We start from the raw sequence: 12,045 nt of genomic DNA on the forward strand, positions 1-12,045 counted from the left end.
TTAAGTGACCTGTCTAGGGTCATGTAAGTAGTAAGTGACTGGGGGTCAGATTTGAACCCAGGCCTTCCACTGGACTAGAGAATGTCCAAGCTGGAAGGGGCCTTAGAACATTTCCTGACACCATCTGACCCTAGCTCCTCCAACTCAAGTCAAGGTCACATACTGAACATATCCTCCACCCCATAATTTTATCAAATGTATGTAAAAGAAAATTATAACATTATGAGATGCATATACCATAAAGGAAAATAAGGAAATTTTTAGGCTATTTGATAAGAAAATTGCAACTAGCAAGACAATGAAGAAGAAATGGAGTACAAGATGTCATCAAGAAAATTTATGACAGGAAGAGAAGATGGGTTTGTAATGCGATGAGGACAAGAAATAATAGCACAGCCAAATTCCTTGACTGGTACTTGCTAGATTTCAAAAGGAACTGAAGGCAACATCCACACTTAGCATGAACCCTCCAAAGCAAATTTATTGGGGCACCTAGATAAAAGGAGGATTGGATCACAGGACGATATAGAATTAGCCATTAGAAGCCACTGAGTCTCTTATACTCTCATTTTCCAGATGAGGAAACTGAACCCCAGAGAAATTAGATGATTTCCACAATAGCATCCAGGGTAGCAAGGGTTATTCCTGATTCCTGGTCCAGGACTCAATCCACATCTCACCGTATTGTGGTTGTGATCTATAGGTTAAAGGAAACTTCCAAATCAATGAGATGAAAGAAAAATATATACATTCTTTCTGGGGAACAAAAGAAGGGAAATGAAAAAATATGAAGATGAAATTTTTTTGAAATTTCTTTAGAGATTGAAAATCTCTAAGTTCTGAAAAAGCACATTGTTTCCATAATGTTAATTATCCATTACATAGTCTAAACCTGGCACTCTGTGGGATGCAGTAAGGGAAGTAAAGGAAGTATAAGACTTGAATCTTATTCTCAAGGCATTACAGTCTAGATGAAGACAAAATAACCTAAAATCAGCAATTAAGAATAAGTTCTAATCCACAGAGTAATAAAGGATTTCAGAAAAAGGCAGCACAATCTGAGAAGGCTACTAGGGACGTTGGTATTTTTGCAGGTCCCTAAAACAGCCTTAAAATATGGAGAAAGCCAAGGCAAGGGGAGGAGGACAAACACTCTCAGGGATGAGGAAGTGAGAAGAGTATAGGCAGGAGGGTTAAAGAATAGATGTGGTCAAAAGGAACTGATGGAAGATGGCAGATCCAGAAATCATTAAAAGTTGGGGTAAACAATTATCCAGCCTAAATTTGGAAGGATGTTAGGAAAGCTCAGACTGGTGGCAGGGTTTGTCTAGAATGAGGTGCAGACAGCTGCAGTCAGACAGAATCAGCAAACCACAATCCTGGGGGAATCCATGTGGACAACAGCCTCCAGAGCTCCTAGCCCCACAGACCTTGGGTTTGGACAGCCAAGCAGAAGAAGATTGGATGGGACCCTTTCACTGCTACTGGACAGGGCTAGATGCAATGATCAGACAGAGTCCCGGGCCAAGGCTGTGGGGAAAGAGGGAACAAGCACACACACAAAAGTGCAGTCACAAAGGGCAGGGCCCAGCTGACTGTGGCAGAAGAGTGAGGGTCCCTAGTTTTGCTTCTGGGGCAGAGGAATCAGCTGCCACAGTTACAGCAATGCTGGGGGCCCTGATCAAGGCTCAGGGATGGAGAAGAGTACTTGAGGTCACTCATAGACCAAGAAGTGAGTTGAACCACACCGGTCTTAGATTATAGCACTTTGGAAGAACCAAAAGGTCAAAAGTCTCAGATAGAAATCAGAAAACAACAGCAAGAAAACGAGTAAACAAAAGAGAAAGAACTCAACTACTAGAAAGAACTATAGCTACTATGGTGACAGAAAACATCAGGGTTCAAACTCAGCAGGTGGCAAAACAGCTTCCTACAAAAAACATAAAAATGGTCATAAGTCCAAAAAAGTTCATGAAGGAGTTTAGAAAGGACTTTAAAATTCAAATAACATAGATTGAGGGAAATTGGGAAAAGAAGTAAGAATAATGCAAGAAAATTATGAAAAGAAAGTCAATCGATTAAAAAAGGAGATACAAAAACTTACTGAAGAAAATAACTCCTAAAGCTTAGAAGTGGCAAGAGAAAATAATTTTATAAGACATCAAGAAATAATAAAACAGGGGTAGCTAGGTGGTGCAATGTAGAGCACCAACCTGGAGTCAGGAGGACCCTGAGTTCAAATCTAGCTTCACATATGATATTTACTAGCTGTGTGAACTTGAGCAAGTCATTTAACCCCATTGCCTTGCAAAAACCAAGCAAATAAGAAGAAGAAGAATAAATAATAGAGAAACAAAATCAAAAGAACGAAAAAATAGAAAAGAATGCAAAACATTTCATCAGGAAAAACAAGTGACCTGGAAAATAGAATGAGGAGAGAGAAGAATTATCAGACTACCTGAAAGTTATGACCAAAAAAAAAAAGAATCTAGATGCTATACTTCAAAAAATTATTGTCCTGAAGTTCTAGAATTAGAGGGTAAAAGAGAATTTGAAAAAATTCACTGATCATCACCTGAAAGAAAACTCAAAACGAAAACTCACAGAAACATTATAGCTAAATATCAAAGTTCCTGGATCAATGAGAAATGACTCCAAGAAACTAGAAAGAAACAATTCAAATTCTGTGGAACTACAGTCAGGACAACATAAGATTTAGTAGTTTCTACATTAAAAAGACCAAAAGATGTGGAATATGATATTCCAAAGAACAAAAGAACTTGGTTTGCAGCCAAGAATGACCGAGTTTAATCCTGCAAGGGAAAAAAATGAACATTTCATGAACTAAAGGACTTTCAGATAGTCTTGAGGTCAGAACTGAACAGAAAATCTGACTTAAAGATCAGGAGAAACATAAGAAGGTGAACATGAAAAAGAAATCAAAAAGGAAATTAATAAGGTTAAGCTGTTTATTTCTTATATGGGAAAATGATATTTGTAACTCTTAAGAATGTCATTAATATGGAAATGTGTTTAACATAGTTATACATGTTTAACTTATATTAAATTACTTGCTGTCAAGAAGGGAAAAGGAAGGGAGGGAGGGAGAAAAATTTGGAACCTAAAATCTTACCAAAAAATGAATGTTGAAAACTATCTCTGCAAAAAATTGGAAAAAATAAATTTATTTTTTAAAAAGAAAAATCCATCTATCTAATCATAGTTCCAGGTTAGTTGGTTGGTGTCCCTTCATTCTCAAAGAGGATCAAAACATCATTATTATGATAGAGTCTTCCATGTATCTAGCTGTGACTAAACAGACCAATTAGAGCTCAGAATATTCTACCACAGATTGGGCACAAACAGTCTGTGTGAACATTTAGGGTAGATTTTCAAAACTTGTGCATCTCATGTTTCCCAGGTAAAATAAAAGAATTAATAAATGAATAAAATACATAAAAAAGAATTTCATCATTACTATGGTAGTTTGAAACAGTATACATAGAAGGCTTCTGGTTCATTTTATTATGATCATAAAAATGAAATTGGCTAGGGAGAGGTAAAATGGAGTCATTTGCAAAAAAAATGGAGTCTCATGCAAAAAAGGCATCAATGGAAGAACCATCACAGTGATGGGGAGGATGGGGTAGGAGGCAGGTAATATGGGAACCTCATTCTTATTAGCACTGAGTTAAAGAAGGAACAGCATATACATTTAGTAGGGCATAAAATTCTTCTTAACTTACAGAGAAATAGGAGGGCAAGGGAGATAGGAAAAGGAACTTTTAGAAGATGGTCAGAAGTAAATTAAATTTCTGAGCAGGAAAAGTATAAAAAAGAGGTGACCTTCTCTAGCATGGGTTTGGAAGAGAGAGCGGGAAACAGCTTGGAACTCAAATGTAATAAAAAAAAATTAAATTTAAAAAACTAAAAAAAAAAGAACAGACAAGATCACTGTAGAGGGCAGTCACTCTCCTTGAAGGCAGGAAAGTATACAATGTACTAAGAAGGATGAAGAAACCCAGTGTCATAAAAAATGGATTTTGCATAAAAAGTGAATTTACCATAGACTGAGAGATTTGAAAAGTAACAGTGGTTAACAGGAACATCACCTGAGAAGCTGATGATTTAAGGCTTGGCCTATTTGATCCATTTAGAATTGATTTCTGTTGTAATTGTGTCTTTTATTATTCCTTCTCTTACATACATATAAAACACCCTGGGCATTCAAAAATGATTTTCAAACAATGAGCATTTATTATGTTTTTGTGGAATCTTAGATCTGGAATAAATTAATGAAGGACAGCTTTAAAGGCCTGAAAAAGGCAGTAGGGGAACAAGAATGGAGGAGGTAAATATTCATAGAATAAAAAACATACTGGGACACCACCAACAATAGCTGATAGCAACATAAAGCATGGCACATTTACTATTTTCATCTGGACCTCACCATTCTGTGAGGTAGTTTACAGAGTTTTATTACACCACCATTTTCAGATGAGGAAACTGAGGCCCAGAAAACTGTGAGTCATCTAGTCTAACTCCCTTTTCTTTTTTTCTGGATGAGAAAGCCAAGACTCAGACTTCTCCATAGTCACATAACCAGAAGGAACCTGAGACAGGATCAGAAGCCAGGATTCCTCATGATCAGAGCTAGGAACAGAAGTGAACAAACAACAGTCCAGCTTCTAGGAGCCAAGCCCGAGGGGCAGTTTGTTGTCAGACAGCACAATACTGGAAATACACTGTGTCTGATGACACTATTAGATAGAGGCAAACCTACAAGAAGAACTCTTCCAGGAAAAAGTCCTCTTGCTGTTTTTATCTGAGCTGTGAAGTCAAAGGAAGAGTGAAGAGATGCTGTAGGCTATGATGTTAATGATTCCTCAAAAGATAAGTACTTGAATATTAAGGTGGGAGTTGCTTTATGAAAATATTTTAAGCAAGATTTAAATTTCTGTGAGGCCTATAATAATAATAATAATACCGCAATACCACAGAAGTGAATTCGAGCATTTGTAGCATTTATCAGCTGGGACAGGAAGCAGATATCCTAACGGAGGTTCATTTAGGATTCCCGGCTCTATTTTGGAAATGAAGAGGTGTCTCATTGGTCTTCAATCCTGGACCAATTCCCCAAGTGTTCCCTTTATGATTTAGCATCTGTGTATTTTTGCTGTGGGTCGAGACAGGCTTTCATGCCATACCAATAAGAGAAAAGACTCAGAGCCTGCTCAGTAGATTAAAGTCTAAATAGGACAGATAAAATCAGCAATAAAATGGGGGAAGGGAGAGCTAAGTTTCTCAGATGATAAATAGTTGTTTTTTTTAATTTTCACATAGTCGTAAGTTTGGAAAAGATATAGAGGCTAGTATTATTGTCCTCAGACCTGTGACAAGCATCTTGAACAAATTATCATTTGTCAATTTATAAAGCTATATAGGGGCATTACAAGACATGCATTTCTCTAGGAAGTTCTTCCAGTGAAAGAATAGGCAATTCATGTCTTTAACATCTAATTTTGAAAAGAAATTTGAAAGTGTTAAGTCAGCTTAGTAGATAAGCATGAATAAAAAAGGTGTTCAGTCACATAGACAGGACTGGTATGGGAGAAATAATGAAGATTGTAAGGAAGAAATAGGAACAATAAATTCAGATGTTTTTGAATAAAAGAAAGAGAATTTCAAATAAAAGAGGGGAAACAAAGGATACAAATTAGTAAAGAGCAAATTCAAAGGGTCGTAACTTTTGCACAATTTTAGTTCAAAGTTGATCTATTTGAACCCCCTCACTTTACAGAAAATGTGCCTAAAATCACATGGTTTATAAGTACTGAGCCAGTATTTGAAACCAGGTCTTGTAACTAGATCCACTGCTTTGCCCCTGCCAAACATGGCATGGGGGTAGAGCGTGACATGGCCAGGAAGATCAGTATGACAATGAAACCAGTGGCAGATGGAACTGGAGTGGCCAGAGATTTGAGGCTTAGAGACCAAGTCACATTGCCCATGGGTGGTGGCAGGGTCAGATGAGGGAAGGAGACAGAGATAAGACATCCAAGGCCAGACAGCTGATTTGATATAAGAGGCTGGAAAGAGGCAGCCAGGATGACCCAGATTGTGAGCCTGAGTGACTGGGGTGCTCTCAAGAGAAATCAGAAAGTTTTTTCTGGATGAGAGAAGAGAATAAGTTCTGTTCAAGACATGTTCAATGTTATGATGTCTACAGGAAATAATAGTTCAAGATATCCAGTTGGTTGGAGGACCAGGATACAGATCATGGCTACAAGGTCGACCTGCATGGGGGGGGGCAAGTATTTCTGTGGACCTCAAGATTCCTCATCTGATAAATAAGTAGGCTACTTTAGATGATCTCCAAGGTCCCTTCAAGCTGTAAATCCATGATCTTATAATTACAATCCCTATCCTCAAAAAGCTTCCAATCTGAAGTGCAGCTGGGAAGTGAGACAAAATACACCAATCAGCAGAACAAAAATACGGCAAGTATATAGGAGAAGCCTGAACTGAGTGGGATGAGACATCAAGACATAAAGTCATACAAGTCACTTGTAATCTAGGGAATCAGAAAGGAAAAGGACACCTGATTTGGGCCTTAAGAGAAGGGAAGAGAAAGTTTCAAAAAGGAGAAATTGGAGGAAAGCCAATCCAGGCATCAGGGATGACAGCACATGCAGAGACAATGGAGTTAAGACAGGCAGGATGAGATTGGGAAACAGCATGCATTCTAGTTTTGCTGAAATATATAGTGTGATGTTAAAGCTAATGCATGACAAGGTTGAGTACACTGAAGCCAGATTCTGAAGGACCTTGAATGCTGGGATCTGAAGTTTGTGTTTCATCTAAGCAGGGGACATCCAGCAATGGTTCCCTTGGGTTCCTTCTTTCTAATCTCTCTTCATATAATTCAGTGCCTTTTCCCCTCTGACTTCTGTCTCTTTCACTGCCTTCTCTTCCTTCTCCTGCCTCATACGTGTAGACCTTTCCCACTTCCCTATTTCTAATAGCATCACTGACTCCCAATCACCCAGCCTCCAAACTTAGTTGGCCCTTCCTTCTAACCCCATGTTAGATAAATGTCAAAGTCCTATTGAATATCTTCTGTATCACTCTCACCTTTTTGCTTCTAGGGAAGGCTTCAGTTAAGTCCTTCTGAGCCTATTGAGGTAGCCTCCTAACTGTCCTGCTATTTCCAGGCCCTCCCTAAAAATAACTGCCAAAACAACTTCCTAAGGCCCAGGTCTGCTATCCAGTCACGGTCCCTCCACAGTCTCTGCAGTCACATACCAGTGCCTTCACCAAGCAGTCCGGGCCTTCTTTAATCTGGCTTCAATAAGCTTTTCCTGTATCCTTTTTCAGAGCCCCCCCCTTCCCACAATCCCCCATTCCCTAATTCCACCCTTCTTTCTCCCACTTCCCTATGTTTGAACACACAATCTTCTTTCTTTGGAGGGGAATCCCCTACCTCTCTGAACATTGAAATCCTTCTCTTTCCTCAGGGCTGAACTCACCTCCTCTCTAAATCCTTTATGCTCACAGGTGGAAGTGACCCTCTTTTCCTACATGTCATTCTGTTTGGCCTCTGCTAGGAATGTAATCATAGCCTAACAGTTTTTGTATTTGTCTGGGCTCTGATGTTTCATAATAAAAAGCTCTGGGTTCTCTATGAGTGTATCAACAGAGTCACAATCCTGGAAGACACAATCAAGACAGAGAATCTTTGGGCTTGATCGCAGACTGTGGGATTATCATCTAAGGACAGGCCTAGCCAATTTCAGAAACTTTAACTGGGTAATGAAGTTGAGGGGCCATAAGGCCTCACAAAAATCTGGAATTGGCATAAAGAGACAGCCAACAACATAGGGAGGGGAGGTCCATGATGGTGAAGTCATAGCTGTTGAAAAATCGTCCCAGTTCCTCATCCCTTTGCTGGACTCTAAACTCACTCAGGGCCCCGGGCTGTCATGCCAGCCTCTACAGGGAGAGGTCATTCTTTCTTGGGAGACCTCAATATCCTGTCAATCCAAGCCTTTTCCCTGAGGTTCACTGACCTCAGGGTGGATATGGATAGCACATCTTGGATAGTCAGTAAATATTAAGTGCCTCCTAAGTGCTGGAGATACATCAAAGGCAAAAGACAGCCCTGTCCTCAAGGAGTTCGGTCTTTAATCCCTAGATGATACTTTGTTCCCTGATGTTCAGTATGTGACCTTGACTTGAGTTGGAGGAGCTAGAGTCAGATGGTGTCAGGAAATATTCTAAGGCCCCTTCCAGCTTGGACATTCCCTAGTCCAGTGGAAGGCCTGGGTTCAAATCTGACCCCAGTCACTACTTATGTGACCCTAGACAAGTCACTTAATTTGTTTGCCTCAGTTTTCTTATCTGCAAAATGGGGATAAAATAAACTGTATCTTCCAGACTTCTTGTGAGGATGAAAGGAGGTTGCTCTAGCCAAGATCATCAGCTTTTCTAGGGTGTCTGTCTTCTTTGACTTCATACCTCATCAAAGGGAACAAGAGAGGGCAGATGCTCCAGGATGCTCCAGACATCATATATAATTCCTATTTTTTTACATGTGTGTTGCCCTCTAGTGTGAGAAAACTGTTTTCAGTTCATTCATTTCTCAGAAAGCACAGAGGCAGGATGAGGCAGTGACAACAGTGAACTGACCCTGGGACCAGAAAGGGCTCTGTCCATGCTTTGCATCATCCTGGACCAGTCACTTTACTCTGCCAACATGTCACAGGCAAATCTCTAGGCTGTAAACCCAGAGCAGATGCTGACCAGGATTCCCTACACTGGGGAAAAGATTTTAAAAATCATTTTGAGACCACAAATATGGTCCCTGTGGATACTACCCCAATAGCGATGTACAAGTATTAGCAAAGTTGACTTTCTCCCAATCCTGAGTCCAAGCTTAAGTTTCCTTGCTTAGTTTCCTCATCTTTAAAAGGAGGGAGTTTGGGGCAGCTAGGTGACGCAGTGGATAAAGCACCAGCCCTGGAGTCAAGAGTACCTTAGTTCAAATCCGACCTCAGACACTTAATAATGACCTAGCTGTGTGGCCTTGGGCAAGCCACTTAACCCCATTTGCCTTGCAAAAACCTAATAAAAAAAATAAAAAAATAAAAGGAGGGAGTTGATTAGATAAAACTTCTCTCAAAGGATAGTTGTGAGGACAACAATTTGTCTACAGAAATGTTATCCAATAAAAAGCAAATTGTACTTGTCAAAAAAAAAAAAGAAATGTTACTTGAGAAAAAAGGAATGTATAGTTTAAAAACAGACTGGGTGGATATGGATAGGATGTAATCAGTAGGTTACACTATTTGGATTTTCATTTGTTTTGTCGATCACATTCCAGACTTCCCTCTAGGACCTTTCTGCTCCCATTTTTAGACATCTAAGCATCCTGTTTACCCAACACGACATGGCCTAAGTTTCTCTCCTCCCGGCATTAGCAGAGAAGCTTCCCCAAACCTCTGAGGAAGCTCCCTATAGGAAGGTTTTCTTTTTCATTCTCTATTCTGAATACAGGTGCTATTATCTCTTCTCTCTCAGTTCTATTCTGTTGGTGCTTTAGTTTTCCCTATTCTTCCTACCAGGCTCATTTTTCTTCCTCCCACACTGTGCACACCAAACCTAGAAAGATGGGCTCTTAAAAGCCAGATAGTTGAAAATCTGAGATGGGGAAAAGAATGTTTTTAAGGGGCTTCCACAGTGTTCTTTTTAAGTATTCTAAAATTTCAGTTTCCATTTCTGTAAAACATGACAGAGTAGAGATGTTAATTGCCTGTACAACTATGAGACATGAATTTTGCTGCTATGATATTAGACCAGAGATTCTCTATTCATTCCTCATGACCAAGTCCAATCAACACTGGACTTTTGGGCCCTTGTCCTCCCACCCTCTTACAATCATCACTGCAGAGCCAGTGGGGCTGTGGACACCAGCAAGGTCAGGCTTCTCATTGGACAGATCCCAGGTTCTGTTCACTGCCCCCTCCCCTGGTGCTGTCCAAGGCCCAGGCCAACAATCCCCATACCACAAATTCACATCATCCAAGCTCAACAGAAGTAGTGTCCTGCTGTGGAGAGCTATCAACAAAGCAGGCCTTGGAGCCACCAATGGCATAACACAGCTGGTCCAGAAAGTCCTTCTTCCTCCATGATTGACTTCCTGCTAAACCCTTTGAAAACTGGTAAGCCTCTCTGCTTCACCTTAAACTGAAGCCCCTCTCCCCAGGTTACCATCCTTGATTCTCCCTTCTGGCTCTTTGACTCTCCCTCTCCCCTCTCCTCCAGCTCTTCCCCTACTTCCTCTGGCCTCTTGCCCAACTCCCCTGCCAAAGCAGATGCTGCTTTCTCCCAGTTCTCTCTTATGCCTGATTGGTCCCTTTCAGTCTCACATATATCCTAAGCTTGGGGATCTACAACTCTGGTCTCCAACTCTCTTTAATTGTCTCTTTCAGTGATGTGACTTTTTTTCATAGATTCAATGATTAGCTTTATACAGGTGACTATCAAGTTTTTACATGCAGCCCTAATCTATATGACTATATGGCTATGTGACTCCACCTAGGCCTCTCACCAATATTTCAAACTGGGTGTATCCAAAATAAAATTTATAGTTAGTCGCCTGAAGCAGCTCCTCCATCTATATTTTCTAACCATCCATCTTTTCTTAGGCCCTAGATATACAGGTTCATAACCTCAGAGTTATGCTTAACTCTTCCCTCTGCCTCAAGTCCCCTTAATCATCAAGCTGTCAGTAGCCTCTACCTCCTCCTCTTCACTAGCATGCCCCTCCCCCCAGCTCAGGCCTTCATTCTCTCTCCACTGGACTACTTTTAAGAGCCTCCTAACTCATCTCCCTGCAGACAGTTTTTCTCCTTTTTTATTCATCCTCCACAAAAACTGCTAAAATAAACTTCCTAAAGAAAATACGGATTTCTTAGCATGTCATTTAAAGCCCTTTGCAACCTGATTTCCACTTAAATTTGCAAATAAAAGAGAAGCCCATTCAACCTCCAATTCTGATCCAGATCCCTGTACTCAAGAAGCCACTGTTGATCCCTTCAGCCATTTCCACACCCTGCTTTCCCAGGCTCTGCCTTCTGTGATGTCTCCCATGTACTCCCTCCTCGGTACCAACTCTCTGAAGATGCTTTTCTTCCTTCAAGGATCCCCCCTTGGAGGCTCCCCCTGCCTCCAGGACTGATCGTTGTCTACCTCCTCCGAGCACCTTGCATTTGCTTCTACAAGACCATGTTGGAGAAGCCAGGACCTTTTCCTGCCCAGACCCCCACCCACATGAGAGCAATTCTACATGAGCATAGCACACTTGAAGATAGTTGGTGCTTAATGAATATGTGGTGAATTAAACTAACTGTGGCACAATGAAAAGAACCCTGGCTCTGAAACCAGGGAGTATGAATTCAAGTCATGCCCCTGCCACTGCACTTCTATGACCTTAGAGAAGTCACTCAACCTACTTATCCTTTTCTTTTTCCACTCATTTATAAAATGGGTGTCTCTGAGATGGACCCTGAGGTCCTTTTTAGCACCTCATTGGATATTCCTGTGAATCCTTGTATCCCTAACTAGAAATTAGTAGTGATTTTTCCTGGGAACATGCCCTAAGTAGTATTTTTTCCTCATCCTCTCACTTTCCAAATACATCTGTTACCACACTCTCACTAGGATCCTCCTCCTTTGTCTCCTCAAACATCCAGGACTGGCCCAACAACAACGAATAGTCCTGTATAGAGGCTGCCCTCATTTTACAGATTAATGTATTCCAATAAAGTTGGCAGTGATATGAATACTATTTTCCTACTGAGTTCCCTTAAAATTGGTAAACTAAACACTGTTGACAAAAACATACAATTCTTTAAATAAACTAACTTACAGAATTCTTAGTCTGAGAAATTATGAAGCATATTATTAATTCATTTTTTGAATCTAAGGATATCATATGTCTGGTAGCAACACTTGTTGACAAAGTATGATATTGTGACCTAGCTC

General features: G+C 40.3%; 1 protein-coding gene across 1 annotated transcript in view; it reads right to left on the bottom strand.

The window, feature by feature from the left end:
- The window catches only part of LOC141511801 (ENTH domain-containing protein 1-like), a 116,302-nt gene that overhangs the window by 79,807 nt on the left and 24,450 nt on the right, over window positions 1-12,045 (bottom strand).

Source organism: Macrotis lagotis, chromosome 2, assembly GCF_037893015.1.
Source record: "Macrotis lagotis isolate mMagLag1 chromosome 2, bilby.v1.9.chrom.fasta, whole genome shotgun sequence".
Classification (NCBI taxonomy): domain Eukaryota; kingdom Metazoa; phylum Chordata; class Mammalia; order Peramelemorphia; family Peramelidae; genus Macrotis; species Macrotis lagotis.